We start from the raw sequence: 18,551 nt of genomic DNA, 5'->3' as shown, positions 1-18,551 counted from the left end.
CACCCCCCTCATTATCAAGAGGCAGTGTGAGTGGGTGTTTCATCGGTGCCCTCACAGGTGTTATTGGCTCCTCCATTTGGTAGTCAGCTACCTGCATGGTGAGAGGAGAATGCATCTATATGCACTCCTCACTCAGTAAGTAACGGCCATTTTCTGTGATTGAAAGTGACCATCATGTCTCAGGTCAAAATTTACCCAGGGAGCAGAGGGAAAAATTCTTATACTTGGTGATATCCCTTTTCTCTGGTTCAACTGCTAATGCAACTTTTTCTGGGGCCCCTCTCCAAGTGTCTAATACCCTTAGAATTGCTCATTTTTTCCTATCTCCAATACATGAAGGCCAAGAACTGACTGTTCACTTGCTGCCTAATATCCCACCCTTAGACAGGCGCTATTGTAATTAGAAAATCAATGTTATTCAGCACCGGTCAGTGGTTTCAGTGTTATGCCTGCTCATGGTGTGTACATGTACAGTACTACCCATGTATTTACACACACGCAGTATATATAATATGGAGGCGCACTTAATGGAAAATGCATGTGTTACTAGCAAAGTATCTTTCTGTTAAGGTGCATTCACATGCGTGAGTTTCTCGTGCGAGTTCCGTCTGATTGTAACATGGACAATGCTATTGTAAGCACTTCCACTTTTTTTAACATGTGAAAAACACAAGTACACAGATGCAATGCATTTTTTAAGCAGAAAAGCATCATACCTGCATCCAGAATCACAAGTTTAAGAGTATACTATTGTACTCATCAATGTGAATGCACCCTTAATAGTATGAATGGTACATTTTCCCCATTTTCTTTATTGGTTCATATATATATTATATGGCGAAAGCCCTCATCAGCTGACTCACTAACTGACTCGCCACTAATTCTTTAACTTCCCGATGTCGTACAAACATGAAATTTGGCACGAACATTGGTTAGGTCCTAAATAGGAAATGTAAAGGGGTCACAACTTGATTACTCAATGGTAAATGCAAAAGTATTGGCGCCCCTGTGTAATGCACCTAATCTAATTCTCTAACTTCTTGGTGTCATACAAACATGGAATTTGGCACGACCATTCTTTAGGTTCTAAATAGGAAAAGTAAAAGGGTCGCTATTTGATTATTCAATGCTATGCGCAAAAGTAAGTGCACCCCTATGTAATGTAACTTCCCGGTGTTGTACAAGCGTGAAATTTGGCACAACAATCTAACCGACCTCTATGTGTATATACTGAGGAGACTCTACCTCACCTCTATGTGTATATACTGAGGAGAATCTACCTCACCTCTATGTTTATATACTGAGGAGAATTTAACTGACCTCTATGTGCATATACTGAAGGCTGTAAAGTACATAAGGAAGCGATGGAGCATGCCTTTAAGGTTAAGAAAGGGCTGCAACCTCTAGTCTGGGGTTAAATTCGAATAAAAGGAGTGTTCCCTTTAAGGGTAAAAAGTGAGGAGAGTGGGAGCAGGGTGGTACATTCTGCAGAGGGACAATGGTACATGCAGTCTGAGGAGAATCTAACGCTCCTCTATGTGTATACACATTTTATTCCTAGGTTCCTTTGAAGTAACCATGACTTCATGAAAATTTTCCATGTGAACAGTTAAACACTTGTACCAAATTAACTCAGGCGAAGCCGGATATATCAGCTAGTATTCTTTAATGCATAACTTGGCATATTTTTTATTTGAAACTACTATGATTTTTCCTCCCTTTTTCTTTTTACAATTCTGCTTAGATTGTTTTTAAATATAATATAAGCTTTTATTTGGCCTCCTTTGTACGTATTCACTTCTTTCAGGAAGGTGCAGATTAAATCGAGAGGGAAGGGGGGAGGTTCACACCTGCGTTACAACTCACAGTCATAATTCTGTATTTTTCTTCTATCCAAAAGTCAGGCACCTGAGCGGAAAATGAATGGATCACATTATAGTCAATGGGGTCTGTTTGGCGCTGTTCGCTCCGTCCTGTGACAGAGCCGTTCTGCCACGTGGATTCCACTTTCCTGCTCCCAAAAAGAGCAAGAACTCAAAACCCAAGATGCAGGTGTGAAGCCACCCTTATTTCCGTTTTCTCTGCTTCAAAAACAGAACAGACTGAAAGTCATAACGCAAGTGTGAACCCACCCTCACATATAGCCATATACTAAGTATTATGCCATTCTGGCTTCCATTAGCTTTTCTCGGCTTCATAAAGATAGACACGTCCGTAGTGATCAGTGATTGTCTCAATACTCAGGCCCCCACAAATTACAACATATGAGATGCTATGACATGGTAGAATTTGTATGAACTCACAGTTAGGGCTCCTGCACACGAGCGGATTTGCATTGCAGAATCCACAGTTGGCGTCTGCACCGCGGTTCCGCAGCAAATTCCATCCATGGAAAAATCAACTCTTCCTCCACACTCTCGGAAACAAATTGCGATTTCCGCGAGCGGAGGGAAAAAAAATCGCAGCATGCTCTGCTTTTGCTGCTGGAAGCTGGAAGGGAGAGTGTGGGACAGTGTTTACCCCTTACATAGTGACAGAAGCCACAAATTGTAGTATTGTCTATTACTACGAAGGGCTGTAGATTTTGGTTATATAGACACTCTCTGCCTCAGTGAATAGTGTTGAGAGTATATATCCCTATATCTGTATAGATTTACGGTCATTTAAAAATATATCTAGTAAACGTTAAAGAGTACCCACACTTTTAAGTGAGTTTTCAGAATAAACTGTTGTGTAAGAAATACTATTTCAATGGGCACTACACTTTGAAAAAATTGTGCTTATGTGATAGCCAATGTGATAACTAGCAAAAATACAAATCAGTTTACTTACCTAAGGGTGCCTACCCACTGGCGATTTTTTTTCCTGCGATGCTAAATTGCGTTTTGCGTTTTTTCTGAAGAGCAATTAGTATAGAATGTGTTCTTGTCCATTTGGTTTTTTTTTTTTGTTTCGTTGCAATTTTTCACATAGGAACTGTCAGTTGCATATGTCTCCTTATTTTTCTCTTAATGCACCCATGATTGTCAATGGAAATTAACAAAAAAGGCGCGAAAAACGTGCGGAAAACGCGCGAAAAATGCTGTGTTTTTCACGCACGAAAATCGGCAACGCCAGTGGGTAGGCGCCCTTAAACCTATTTTTATGCTGAAAAAGATATCACTCTAATGTGCAGGCCACCAGGAGTCTCACTCCCTTCTAAATTATTGCCGTCTGCATGTTGTGTCCATGTCTAGTAACAGAGACATCAAGATGTATTTCAGGAAGTGGGGGTGACCTTTGCTTCCTGCTACCCATAGAAGTCTATGGGGTGGAGAGGAGGAGGAGGGAGCTGCTGGTGGGAAACATAAGTAGGTAGGCTCACAAAAACATGCTGTTGAAGCTTCTAGTACATGATTTACTCTCTCAACGACACTAAAATCTAAATCTAAACTGCTGAGTAGTGCTGTATAATGTCCTCTATGCTGCTATTACTTTTGAGGGTGTGCTACAGATGGATAGAGTTGAAAAGATTCAGTTCTCCTATGTGTACAAAATATGGCAGATATTAGAGCAACTAGTCTCTGCTCACTAGCTCAGGAAAGACTGAGAGCTACAGATACAGCTTATAAAGGGGGAAAACTAGTGAAAAATGCAGGATATAAACCATAAGATAGTCAGAAATAATATTATTCCTCATGTACACACCCAAGGTAGCTTATTCTGAAAAGTCCCCTGAAAATGTGGCTATGAAGCAGGTGGATGGTATTGTGGTGCTGCGGTGACAGACAGAAGCGGAGACAATTTAATAAAAAATAAACTTTAATTAACCAGAACATCAGTCATATTATTTTGCTCCATAGGAGGGCACTTGTAATTAAATGTTACATAATAACATACTGTTTTGTCTTCTTATAGCTAGCAACAGTCCATAAATGCTCACATATTCTGGCATAATAGGCAATTGCATATATATCGCTTCTAAAACTCCCTTCCTTGGCAGCAGCAAGGCACATGATGATATGGGCCTCTCTTCATTACACCTGTTATCAGCCTCACACGAATGCAGCACAATATGTTACACAAAGCCACACTTCGTAACGTTTGACCCTTTTCACGTCATTTTTACCATGGTCTCCCCTTCCTTTGGAACACATATACTACATGGCTGCCAGTGCTTCCTCACTGTGTCACATATGACTCTTGATATGCACTGCTGCTATCTACATCATGTTCCTTGCTGCACCATTACAACGATATTAAACATAACATATGATATAACATCTTACATATTTAACATTGCATTATAGACGTTTAACATTATATCATCCTATCATTTAACTGCGCAAGTCCTTGCATTAAACTATGGCACCATAACTCAACTCCACTAACTAGTGTCAAGTCCTTCCGATAGTCCCACAAAGGTCCATGTCCCCAACACTGGCCACGGATTTACACAATAAAGTTCTGGGGAAATTATCACATTTCCTGTATCTGCTTCGACGAGTATCGGCCTCTGCTTGTCTGGTTAGTCTTTGAACCAGATGCCTTGGTGTTCGGCAATAGCTGGGAGGAAGCCTCCCTCTGCTCCCATGTGCTGTGGGGTCCTTCTCACCAGTTATCTGACCAGTCTTCCATTCAGCTGTCTCTTCAGCCCCCGGGTCTTCAGGGCCCTTTCAGTCTCTGGCAGTCTCACTCCTAGCAGTACTCCAGCATGGGAAAACTGTCTTCTGCACTGTCCCCTAGGCATGCTCTCCGCCACTATAACTGAATTCCTCTCTTTGCTATGTCCTTCTGGCCAACTTTAATAGTGCAGTCTGTAACTTAAATCTAGATGTAGTTATCTGGATCAGGGTCCCTCTGTCGCAACTGATGCTGATTGGTAGCATGGTCAGGGAAGCCAGCGGTCGGTACACGGAGAGGGAAATCTTCTTTAGAGGGAGCAGGTATATGGAAGAGCTGGTTTAAAGGCTGGGGGCTCAATAAACACACAAGAAGGAAGGGACAGAACCAGGTTTATATGGGGTATGCAATCGGTGCAGGGTGGAGCTAATCAGGAGCTGGGTTGCAGAAGCAATGAACTGGGCAATGTTAAGCAGGGGAGCTATCCAGCAGGCTGAACAGATCACTAGGGAAAGACACCGTCTGGTGCATGGGAGTTCCGAGGTTTGAACCCTGACATAAAGCTTGACTACTGGCTGGGAGCACAATAATCACGCAAGAGAGGTAAGTACAGGGCCAGGCTTAAATAGGAAATCCAATTAGGAACAGGGTGGAGCTAATTAGGAACTGTGTTGCAGGAATAAGGAATTGGGACACAATTCAGCAGGGGAGATGTCCAACAGGCTGGATAGCTCAACAGGTAGAGCTGCCTGTAACACAGAAGCTCCCTGGGTTTGAGCCCTGACAGAATTGGCTCGAACACAGGAGTGGTTAAAAGGGAAGATTTAGCATGGCCAGGATCCGATGGAGCAGTTCAGACCCTGACAAGCAAGAGGGAAGCAGGGAACTGCTCACCCTTCTTGCAGCTAAGTGTTAATCATGAACACCTTTCTGTGAACTCTGTTGTTCCAAGTCAATTCTAACAACTGACAAATTGTAAATAGTAATCTAGGAGGGACTATGGGAAGATTGTCTGTGTGGTTCATCCAGGCGTTTGTTTTAAATTTTGCTTTATAAGTGATAGGTAAAATTCAATTGTCACATCAGTGAAGGCAAAAGAACTAACTACTTCGATGTAAAACAGAAAAAAACAACATATCTTGCAGTGTGGGCATGGCTCCATTAAAGGAAAGGTAAGACCTGGGGTTCTTAATTAATTTGGCGGTTTTATCACACAACCTGAAACATACACCCTGACCAGGCTAAACTATATGGAATTACACCGAAGGCATAAACTTCATTATATTGCTATCAGAATGGTTTAAAGATATAGTATATACATACATTAGGTACGAGAAAAAAAGATTAGGTACAACTAAAATTCTGTCTCTGGTTTTTCAATGTGTTTCCCTCCCATCTATGAGATAAGAGCTAAGGGGTTTATGTTTCCAAAAGAGAGACATTTTTCAGGGGTTGGCCAACAGTTATTTTTCCCTGATTCTATAATATAAATGTATGTGTAGTTCAGCCAAGCATACGGATGTTCTCAATGGGGTGGAGGGAATAAGCTGCTGCCAAACACCATGGTGGCAGCTTATCTCCTGTGAGAACAAAAGATCTAACATGTTGAAATCCAATGTGCCCAATTCGTCTCCCCTTGACATCTGCCATCAGGTGTGGGGGCGGGGCGCTGTCACACCCCTATACACATAAAATAGTTGGTGGGTTTATCTGACTATGATCATCTTAAAGGCCCATTTACACAGGACGAATGTTGGGCAAGCGATGCCTGACACTCGTCCCCGCACATACTCACTCCCATGCTGCTGCCCAGGAGCGAGTATCGCTGGATCGCTCAGCAGGGAACCTGGGCGGCTGGAGATTTCTTCTCCTCTCTCTCCCCTGCCCCTCTCTATTCACTTAACACAGCGGCTGTTCAGTACTGAACGGCTACTGCTTACACTGAACAATCATCATTCAGTATTTTATGCAGCTTAAAATCCTTAACGATGATCGTTCAGTGTAAACAGCAGCCGTTTAAAACTGAACGGCCGCTGTGTTAAGTCAATGGAGAGAGGTGGGGGAAAGTGAGATGTGTAATCTCCCCCAGCCGCCCAGGCCGTCCTGCTAGCCACTCTGTGAGTGAGCCAGCGATACTCGCTCCCGTGCAACAGCACAGGAGGAAGTACAGTTAGGGCCAGAAATATTTGGACAGTAACACAATTTTCGCGAGTTGGGCTCTGCATGCCACCGCATTGGATTTGAAATGAAACCTCTACAACAGAATTCAAGTGCAGATTGTAACGTTTAATTTAAAGGGTTGAGCAAAAATATTTGATAGAAAATGTAGGAATTGTACACATTTCTTTACAAACACTCCACATTTAAGGAGCTCAAAAGTAATTGGACAAATAAACATAACCCAAACAAAATATTTTTTTTTCAATATTTTGTTGCGAATCCTTTGGAGGCAATCACTGCCTTAAGTCTGGAACCCATGGAAATCACCAAACGCTGGGTTTCCTCCTTCTTAATGCTTTGCCAGGCCTTTAGGTCTTGCTTGTTTGTGGGTCTTTCCGTCTGAAGTCTGGATTTGAGCAAGTGAAATGCATGCTCAATTGGGTTAAGATCTGGTGATTGACTTGGCCATTGCAGAATGTTCCACTTTTTTGCACTCACGAACTCCTGGGTAGCTTTGGCTGTATGCTTGGGGACATTGTCCATCTGTACTGTGAAGCGCCGTCCGATCAACTTTGCAGCATTTGGCTGAATCTGGGCTGAAAGTATATCCCGGTACACTTCAGAATTCATCCGGCTACTCTTGTCTGCTGTTATGTCATCAATAAACACAAGTGACCCAGTGCCATTGAAAGCCATGCATGCCCATGCCATCACGTTGCCTCCACCATGTTTTACAGAGGATGTGGTGTGCCTTGGATCATGTGCCGTTCCCTTTCTTCTCCAAACTTTTTTCTTCCCATCATTCTGGTACAGGTTGATCTTTGTCTCATCTGTCCATAGAATACTTTTCCAGAACTGGGCTGGCTTCTTGAGGTGTTGTTCGGCAAATTTAACTCTGGCCTGTCTATTTTTGGAATTGATGAATGGTTTGCATCTAGATGTGAACCCTTTGTATTTACTTTCATGGAGTCTTCTCTTTACTGTTGACTTAGAGACAGATACACCTACTTCCCTGAGAGTGTTCTGGACTTCAGTTGATGTTGTGAACGGGTTCTTCTTCACCAAAGAAAGTATGCGGCAATCATCCACCACCGTTGTCTTCCGTGGACGCCCAGGCCTTTTTGAGTTCCCAAGCTCACCAGTGAATTCCTTTTTTCTCAGAATGTACCCGACTGTTGATTTTGCTACTCCAAGCATGTCTGCTATCTCTCTGATGGATTTTTTCTTTTTTTTTCAGCCTCAGGATGTTCTGCTTCACCTCAATTGAGAGTTCCTTTGACCGCATGTTGTCTGGTCACAGCAACAGCTTCCAAATGCAAACCCACACACCTGGAATCAACCCCAGACCTTTTAACTACTTAATTGATTACAGGTTAACGAGGGAGACGCCTTCTGAGTTAATTGCAGCCCTTAGATTCCATTGTCCAATTACTTTTGGTCCCTTGAAAAAGAGGAGGCTATGCATTACAGAGGTATGATTCCTAAACCCTTTCTCCGATTTGGATGTGGAAACTCTCATATTGCAGCTGGGAGTGTGCACTTTCAGCCCATATTATATATAAAATTGTATTTCTGAACATGTTTTTGTAAACAGCTAAAATAATAAAACTTGTGTCACTGTCCAAATATTTCTGGCCCTAACTGTATATGCGCGGATGAGTATCAGGCATCGTTTGCCCAACATTTGTCCCATGTAAATGAGTCTTAAATGTTAAAGTAGTTTAAAGCAAGGGATCAGGTAACAGGAGGAATATCTAACTGCATTATCAGTGAGTACTGTAATTAAAAAGTAAGATAACAAAATGAAATTACAACCCATTAGAAATTAAGATAACCCACATAGAAATTAAGATAAAACAGGACTAAAGCTCACTGTCTTTAAGGCCCTTTTACGCAGCAAGATAAATTAGAAGGAGCATGCAACCAGCAGTGACGTAGCGAGGAATGCAAGAAAATTAGAGTCCCCCTTGAATTCTGTTGATTTGTAGCTTTGAGTATAGCCCCAATTAGCAGGAAGACACAGTTTACTTTGTATGTTGCCTCAGCTGCTGATGTCTACTTAGTGACTAGACCAATGGATACATGGAGTCCTCTAATTTATTTTATGCTTGCTTAAAATAAGAGGAATATACTAGGCAGGCAGGGGCAAATGCAGGAATTTTTAATGGGGGATTTTCCAACTTGGCAGCTAGCACCAACAGCCATGGTCTGCCCTTCTCCTCATATCTGACCAGATTTGGAGGCCGAGTAGGAGAGACACAGCTGCACAACTACGAAGCCAGCTGTACCCACTTTTATGAGGCTATCACTTTGTACTGCAGTCCACACTGGTGTGTTATTCTCTTCTTCAGGCTCCTAAATACAAACTCAGGGCAGACGACCTAAATAATTACAGAGTCCCAGACCTGAATACAGACTCAGATCAGACCCCATATTAACATCCTGCTAACATCTGCACACAGAGATTTTAGCGCATAAAAAGTGACAAAAACCACCTGTGATAGAAGCACAAAAAATGTGAAGAAAAAAACCCAAAGAAAAAACCCCAAAAAGCACTATGTGTGACATCAGCCTAAAGGTACCTTTACAAAGAGAGATATTACCCAAATTCTCACCGGTAAAAGAGTATTTGAGGGAATCATCTTGTCTATGTGTGGCCGCCGAGAGGCACTGAGCGAGAAATCACTCACTTGTCAGAGTCGCTTGGTTTTTAGTAAAACTAAAAAGCAAGCACCTGTCGGGCCGTGTAGATAGGAGCCATTCAATGTTTAAGTCGCTCCTGTTTACTGTGATTGGAGTTAGGCTTGCTGGATTGATCCTGGCCCGCTCCACCTTTATTCATTGAACGACTCCCTCGTGTCTAAAGCACAGGAGAATCATCAGATGGAAGCCTGTGGGACCGCGGTTGGGTACTTATGTGCCCAACAGTTGCCTCTGTAAAGGTACCTTGAGTGTTTGTTCATAGTGCTCGCCTAGTCTTTACATGGCTGATTCTCTTAGTGGATGAATGATCATTCATACGCTCATTCATTCTCCATAGAGCTTAATTATTGTCGGCTGCACATTGGTTCACACGGGGAATATGCCTCCAACAACGATAACTTTTTGTGCCGCTTATCAGGTCATGTAAATTGACCTTTACACGTTTACTGCATCTACACAAGCTTTACTAGACCATCAATATTAGTTTTTCCAGATGTTTGTAAGGCTGCCTGTCCACCGGCGCCTTTGCGCTGCGTTCATCTGGCTGCAGGAAACGCTGTGCATGCTGTGGAAAGCGCAGCCCCCCTGTCCACGAGCGGAGAATCATAGCGATTTTCTGCTCGCGGCCAGCAAATCGCGGCATGCTGCAAATTGCCGCGATTCTCCGAGGTGAGCCTATCTGTCAGATAGGCTCACAGCGGGGATCCGTCCTCTGGCTCCTGCTCCCCAGTGGCGGCTCCCGCGGCGGAGATACCGCAACACCCATGGACAGGCAGCCTAAATGACCATTAATGTAATGCATAGACGTGCCAGATCTGTGGGCTCTGAATTTTGGCAGTGTTTATGTTACTAGATTGACAAGATGTTCACTACGCAAACATAAAATGTTTCAAAAAACGGCTGCTGTGAACTTCTAAATCTGCTTGGTTAGGTGATTATTTAAGGTTTATAGTCCACAAGTCCCGCAGCAGTCAGTTCGCAGTTTCCAGCAGAGGTGTATTGTAATATCATGCAGAGCCACGTTCCAGGGATCATGGACCTCCAATCCCCTCCAACGTCCACACAATACCAAAAAGTGGCAGCATCAGCGGTGTTTATATAAAGTAGTAAAATCTTTATTGCTCCATGTTAAAAACAGGCAACATTTCGACTGCTATAGTCTTTCTCAAGCCTATTTCAGGGCTCAGTCACACGGGCGCATCGGCATCCGTACACCGGTGTCGATGCGCCTATGTGACTGCAGGTAGCAGACGGCCGTACCTGAAGACAGATGTCTCTCTGCAGTGCCGGAGGAAAGAACATGTGACCGGCTTCATTGCTGGTCATGTGTTCTTTCCTCCGATGCTGCAGAGAGATGGCCATCTTCAGGTACGTCCGTCTGCTGGTGTCAGTCACACGGGCGCATCGGCGCCGGTGTAAGGATGCCGACGCGCCCGTGTGACTGAGCCCTCAGGTGTCACTTTGTATTTGGAGCAGATATCTAATATGCAAAAGCCTACAGGTCTCTATCTGTCTGTCTTTCTCTATATAGGCCCCCTGATGGTTGGGCAGTGTACGATGCAGCTTAGCAGTGTATGCTGTGTTGCTTGGCAACGCTTCACTCATACCAGCGCATGCCTGAAGCACAGCAGCGCCGCCCATAGACTTAACATTGTAACTTTCAACCCGCCTTACAGGTCCTTGAATGTATTTAACTCACATTTGATGATTTTACGGCCCGGTGACCATGTGTGTCATCTAATGACACCAACATCATATACCAAAGTTACAGCAAAGGGTTCAAAGTGTAGTGCAAGAAAAAGCATGTAGACTAATTTATATTAGATCATGGGACCCACCCTGTAACATAAATAATGCCCAAATAGGGCACACTTTAGAGAGATTGTCTTTGTGAGATGATCCTATAGCTTTTTGGTGTTCAGCAGTATTGCCAGTAATGCCCCATTCACATGGTCGTATTTTAGGCCCCTATGATAGGCTATGAGGTTATTCCCATGAATGATGTTCCATTTCTGTATGTTCTATTCTTGTGCCTTTTCATGTTTGAGAGTAGGACATGCAATGTGCAGGGTCAGCGGGGATCAGATAACACATGGATGTGCGTCGGTGTGCTGTCCGATGAGAGATGTGCCCAACGCACATATAGTCATGTGAATCCAACCCAAGGCCAGTACTCAGGCCAATGATGGGGGGACAGTGGTCATTGCTGGCAGCCTGTGAACATAGACTGGTACGGGACCAGCAGAGCCTCTATTCTGGATTAGTTGGGGAAATGAGGGCCAAGTACCGTTTTCAAATCTTTTTTTCTGTTTTTGGCATTAGCGGTTTCTTTTTTTTTCCGCATTGCTCGAAGAACCCCTTTAGTGTTGCTGTCAGTTACTTGTTGACTCATTCCATCCAGGCCGGACATAGTAACATTTTCCTTTTATGATCTTTTTTATGAATGATTCTATTTATCAATTCACTTTTATGTCCAAACACACAAAGTACTGACACTATATTAGATGTCCGAATTTAGCAGTTAACTTTATGTGTTGATTCCTCCGAATGAAACCCTCATTGTTCCTCAAGATGCATAGAAAACCAGCTAAGGGCTCATGCCCACGGCCGTATGTGTAAAACGTTGCAGAGAGCTGGCAGACATCGCGTATGGCACTGTGCATGCTTAAGAATCACGCGCCCACGGACATGTGCAGTGTGATTTTTTTAAATGCCGCGGAATACGCTGTACCAATCTGCCATAGGCTCCCATGTTGCCACGCTTACATATTGCGTGAAATACGCGTACAATAAAGATCACAGCAGGTTCTATCTTGGCGGGTATTATACACGCATATATGCCAACATAGTGCATGGTGATTGGCGGCGCGCAGCAAGTCCGCAATGTCATTGCGGATTTGTTGTGTGCTGTGTGACAGTCTCAGTACATCTAATACTGAACCTGTGCTCAGACATCACACAACACACAAAGTACATTATTCCCATCTTTTCTGTAGTTTCATTTTTAAGGTTATCCCTCTGCCATCTGCTAGGATTCTAAGGGTGGTCTTACATGGACAGATCTGCCCATAATAATGAGCACCAACCAACAATGAGCATGTCGGCACTCATTAATCATAGTCACAGGCAGACTATCACTAGAATTAGAACACATGAACATTACTAGGATTATTAGTCCCCATACAGAATGTATACATCAGCAGCACGCCTCCCAGTTTACAAGGGAAGATGCGCTACGACGAGCGAGTATTATTACGGGCACACAAAATGTTCATGCCCGTTTATTGATGTTCAAGGGTCATTACTAAGGAAAACATGGAGGGGCAGATTTACTGCCAGTTCTTTCACATAAGAAAAGAAAGTAGATGGGTGATATTAAAAAAATAGTTTTGACGAATGAGTGTCAGGGGCAAGATAAAACAAACCCATCTCTCTGTTTAAAGCATCTTCAAGAAACTAAACATTTCCTGTTGGATTTTCTCACTGAGGGCTCTTTCACACGAGGGTATATCAGCCGCGTTTTCATGGCTGGACGATATACGCTGCCCATCTGATGCATCGGTTTCCAATGCATCAGTTCAGATGGGCGTATTCCTGATGCGTAAAAATGTCCGGCCAGCAAAGATAGCGTATACGGTGCGCATTCCGGCCAGACATTTTTACTTGGGCCAGAAAAGATAGTTTTGGAACTATCTTCGGACGGCATACGGCGGCCGATGCTCCCATGGGAGCCTATAACAGCTGCTGGGGAAGGGAGGTGGGAGAAAGTTTAACACAGTGACTGCTAAACTCCTTCCCCCTTCTCTCCGCCTCTCTGCCCCTTCCCAGCTGTCTGCAATGGGAGGGGGCGAGAGCTAGTGTGCTAAAATCCGCCCCCCCCTTGCCGGCAGCTTTCATAGGCTGGAACAGAGAGGGGGAGGGACTAGCTGTGCTCCGCTCCCGCCTCCTCCCCTTGTCGTAAACCAGCAAGGGGCAGAAAGGTAGCGGGAACAGGGTGGGAGTTCAGCAGAACTCAACTCCCATCCCCAGGAGACGGTATGCCAGGGCTGCAGCGTATATGTGCCGTAGCCCCAGCCGTCTGAACAGGCATTAAAATGGGTCATGGCTGCCTCTTGTGGCCGTGACACGGCTGGCCAAGAATCGTCGCGCTTGTGTGAATGAAGCCTCAATGCCTAAAAAATAATAATATGGTGTTAATTAGGTGACTGAAACTTTTTGAAATTCAGTTCTGTTAATTATATCAGTGTGTGGCAGATTTCCTATGGAATTTTTGCAGGAAGAAAATATGCACCATCTGCCAGGAATGAGTGTTAGTCGATGTTCTGCAAGTTAATTTATGCTTGTCCATTGCCATTTGCATAATCAGCACTCAAATATGAACCCAAATGATCTTTAGTACAATCATTACAACACCTAAAGATCCATTGTCACTGGCAGCACACTGATGTTTGCTCAGGGTGATGTGCTGCCAACAACAGATGAGGATTAAAGATTAGAGATGAGCGAACGTACTTGGATAAGCACTACTCGTCCGAGTAATGTGCTTTATCCGAGTACCGCTGTGCTCGTCTTGAAAGATTCGGGGAGCGCCGCTGCTGACAGGTGAGTTGCGGCGGGGAGCAGGGGAGAGCGGACGGGAGAGAAAGATCTCCCCTCCGTTCCTCCCCGCTCTCCCCTGCAGCTCCCCGCTCCGCGGCGGCACCCGAATCTTTCAAGACGAGCACAGCGGTACTCGGATAAAGCACATTACTCGGACGAGTAGTGCTTATCCGAGTACGTTCGCTCATCTCTATTAAAGATGCAATCACCGGAATATAACAAGGGTTTGTTTGTTTATCAGCTGATTGCCAGCACTTCCAGGCTTTATTCACGTGGGCGTTGCGATTTCAGCCACCCACAACACGGCGGAAAACTCGCATGACCGAGAAAAAGCCGCAACCAATTTGCGTCTAAATCTCACATTTTCTCACCCATTCACACAACTGGGGGAATACTTTAGCGATGCTAACTCTTTCCCCTTGCCTACTAATTGCGGCAATAGAAGCTCCCATAGAAGCCTTTGGGAGTTGTCAGCAAAGGGACTGGAAGGGAGGTTAGCACAACTAATACTGCTAAACTCCCTCCCCCTGCTATTGCAGGCAGCTCCCATAGGCTTCTATGGGAGCTTCCATTGCCACGATCAGCTGGTAAAGACATATATACGCTGCACCCAGTCATGTGACGTGGTTGCTGCTTTCTCTCGTTTATGCGATTTTCAGCTGCAATGTGAGCGGCCGGAATTTGTGACGCCCACATGAATAAAGCCTTAGACGCATCTTGCAGAACTATTCCACACATGTGAAAGTTCCTGTGGCCAGTGTAAAAAAAGCAAGATGTTAGGATTTTTTAAAAAACTTTAGCCTGCGTTTGAAAAGTGAATAACACCAAAAACTCAAAAATCACCAAATGTGATTTATATAATAGGTCATTTTCTGATGGCACCTTCTCTTTAAGGTACTGCTATTTGTGCATTGTCCTGCAATGTATTCACTCTATCAGTGGAAGACCCTTGGGGAAATGACACCTGGAAAAATACAACTACCATCAGAAGTTGATCAAGTTTCATTCAGATCACTTAACAAATTCCAATCCAGTCTTCCTAGTGAGCAGGACAAATAGGATGCAATTACAGTTTCAACTTTAGGAAACAATTAGCATCCAAATTGGCCACAAACTGAGATTTTCTCTAAAACCAAAACAAATGGAGAGCAGCATTTGCAAATAAACTCTTCCAAAAGTGAATCAGGAAAGGCCTGGAAAGAAACTGATCCATTACTGTCCAATTGTTAGCTGCTAATCCATTATGTAAATGTATAATCCCAGAAAAACTCCTTAAGCACTTCTAGTCACATCAACAAAGAATGCTATCTGCAGCCGGTAATGGTGAGCACACAGCGGATTACTCCTGCATACAGCCAACTGTTTACTCTTCATTATGCTTAAAAGGTACATTGGGCCATTATTATGTAATTTCACTATTACAAGGGTCATCAAAGGTGAACAGTAGGAAGCATTCAATATTTTGAGTAACGGCTTGCTATATTAACGAGCTGATAAATGTAATGTAGGTGGCAATTACCGGATATTCCTACAAGATAACTGTGAGGGCTTATTACATGGACCAGAGGAATCTGAATGATGATCAGTGTAATGCCTGCACCAACTGAGTGATGAACGATAAGACTGGTCTACAGAAAACAAACTAAAGAACAAAACACACTGTTTCTGGAAGATAATTCTTCCCTGAATCCAGATCTCATTTCAGAATTTCTGTATCAGCCTCAGTTTTCATGTGATAATGGTTTTTGTAAATGCTTGCGTCGACGTATGTAGCTATTATATGTATCAGGCAAAACGGCACGCTTCTGCTACAAGAGTTCCAAAAAATACTGTGTCAGTTCACAAAGAAATCAAAAGTTAACTGCATGAGCAATCGGAACTGAAGGAAATCGGTTCCCATTGTGAAGAAGTACTGCTTTCAGACTAACTTTGCTAGAATCTATGAACAAGCGCCACTCATTTACATTGAAATCATGGGCAAGAGTCTCCATAACGGATTCAATATCATTACAAAAGACCATGTCACCTTCCTTGGAGAAATATTCAGAAAAAATAGCATGTCGGTCACGAAAAACACATGTTCGTATCGCGAGAAAGAAGATTCCATCCTTTTAACACTTTGCAATCCAATTTTGGATTCAGGGTTTCCTAGGGGGCTTTCTCTTTCTGCCATTATACAAGGGCGCCATCTGCTGGCAAGAGCCAGTACTGCGGAATGGGACATGCTGGAGAGGTCCCCCGACAACAGAGCGGCCAGTAATATGCAGTAAGAATACCCTACCAGACGTCTTCCAACATCGGAGCTGTACAGCCTTCAATCAGAATGTCTTCAGACGCCAGACAGTGGATTGGAAAGGGTTAATCTCAAACCTAAAAGCTCAGCCTGTTGTTTTGACAAATTTAAATCATGAACAAGATCTTTGAGAAAACAATGCAATCTGCTGACAGCCACAAGGAGAACAATGGAATGTGCTGGCAGCTGTTTGAACAGCTGGGCATGTGTTTAAACACAGGCTGGGCTCTGCAAACAACTCCTAGAGGTCCTTTTACATGCAAATGAAGATAATAAAGTGTTAATGGCCATTAATACTTTATGCAAATAGATCGCTAAATCTTTCAATCATTCAGTCTTTTGAAAGATTATCTTTGCGTCTAAGAGGGCCTTTATGCATGGCTCCCGCCAGGCACAGAAAATACTGTACATAGTCATGTGTGTGCGCCTCCTGCATCTGTCTCGGTTAGCATCTATTCACATGTTTTATGGAAGCCCCATTGACCTGATGTATGTCAAGAGTGTCTTTAAGGCCTCGTTGACACGAGCGTAGTTTTAGCTCATTATAGGCGCATGAAAAGATCGCGTCTAATGCAACCAATGGTTTCCTATAGAGGCGTTCACATGGGGGCTTCCGTCAGAGGTGTATGCTGGAGCATTGCCTGATGTATATGGGTCCTTTTATGCGACAGGGTAGGACATACTCCTTTAAATTAGGCTATCTACGTGGGGCAGGGGAGTAACTATAGAGGGTGCAGGGGATGCGGTTGCACCTGGGCCCAGGAGCCTTAGGGGGCCCATAAGGCCTGTCTTCGCCATACAGGGAGCCCAGTACTATGAATAAAGCATTATAGTTGGAGGCCCTGTTACAGGTTTTGCATTGGGGCCCAGAAGCTTCAAGTTATGTCTCTGTGCAGCATGGTTTAGGTATGGGTACGGGTACAGATGCAGATAGAGTGGGGGCCCCAGCTCACGTTTCGCATCAGGGCCTCTGAGCCTTTAGTTACGCCCCTGACGTGGGGAGCTGTATACATACAGTGCATGCAGATTTACTGTAAGTAGGTTATGACTTACTGTTGTCTTGTAGAATAGTTAACTTGCTCCTTGATCATTTTTCACCATGTTATATTCATGTATCATATCTGCAAAGGAAGTGTACTGTTCTTCCTTTCACATACAGATTATACTCCTGGTATGTTAGATTAGAGAACGCTGGTTCAATAAAGCATGTGTTACGGTTACTTACAGTTGTGAAGGATTGGCCATTCTGATTTTGATTGTTGTAAATTCCCAGCAGTGTAATCTGCTTTGGGAATAAAACTCATGGCGTTCCTAATTTGCTTCACTTCCAACACTGTCGCTATTGTTCCATTCTGACAATATTTCTTCTGATTCCCATCTCAAATACTTATCAAATGAGAGTTGCACTTTTAAATCTCTAAGGAGGATTATCAGAGGCAGGAAGGGTGATTGTTAGTAAAAGTCTTTAAAGTGGAAGCAGCGTGAAATTCCTACAAGGTTATGTGATGGGAGAACATGTGATGATGTGGAGACGTATCGGTTACCTTGTTTATTCTTATTAGGTTTTATTCACACGGTGTTGCGATTTTCAGCTGCCTGGACTGCGGACGAGAATCGCATGGACAAGAGAAAGCCACAACCAAGTCGCGGCTAAATCTCGCCTGTTCCGATGGCCAGGTGTGGCCTATATACACCGCAGGCAGGAATTCTGTTTGCCGGGTGGAGAGAGTTTAGAGCTGCTAAACTCCCTGCCCATCCCTGATCGCGGCAATAGAAGCTCCCATAGAAGCCTATGGGAACTGCCTGCAAGGGGAGGGTATGGAAGGAGGGAATTTAGCAGTGCTAGTCATGCTAAACTCCTCCCATTCCCAGAAGCTCCCATAGGCGTCTATGGGAGCTGCATGCTGATTATGGCCTATATAGGCCAAGACCCATTTTTTCCGGCTGCGCGTAAAAGCAGCCGGCCTGAATCCGTATGTGGTATCTTTTCCGGATGGACGCTTTACACCCTGGAAAATCGCCCATCTGAACAAATGTATTGGAATCCAATGTTTCACATGGCCACGATTTTTGGCCCAAACATTCGTGTGAATAAGGCCTTAAAGGGGTATTCCAGGACTTTGTTTAATTTTCCTATTGATGACCAACAGGTCGGCACTGCTGTACATCACTTTCAAGCTGCGCATGCAATACT

This window comes from Eleutherodactylus coqui, chromosome 7 (genome assembly GCF_035609145.1).
Source record: "Eleutherodactylus coqui strain aEleCoq1 chromosome 7, aEleCoq1.hap1, whole genome shotgun sequence".
NCBI lineage: Eukaryota > Metazoa > Chordata > Amphibia > Anura > Eleutherodactylidae > Eleutherodactylus > Eleutherodactylus coqui.
The sequence above is the reverse complement of the archived record's forward strand: the minus strand, read 5'-3'. Positions refer to the sequence as shown.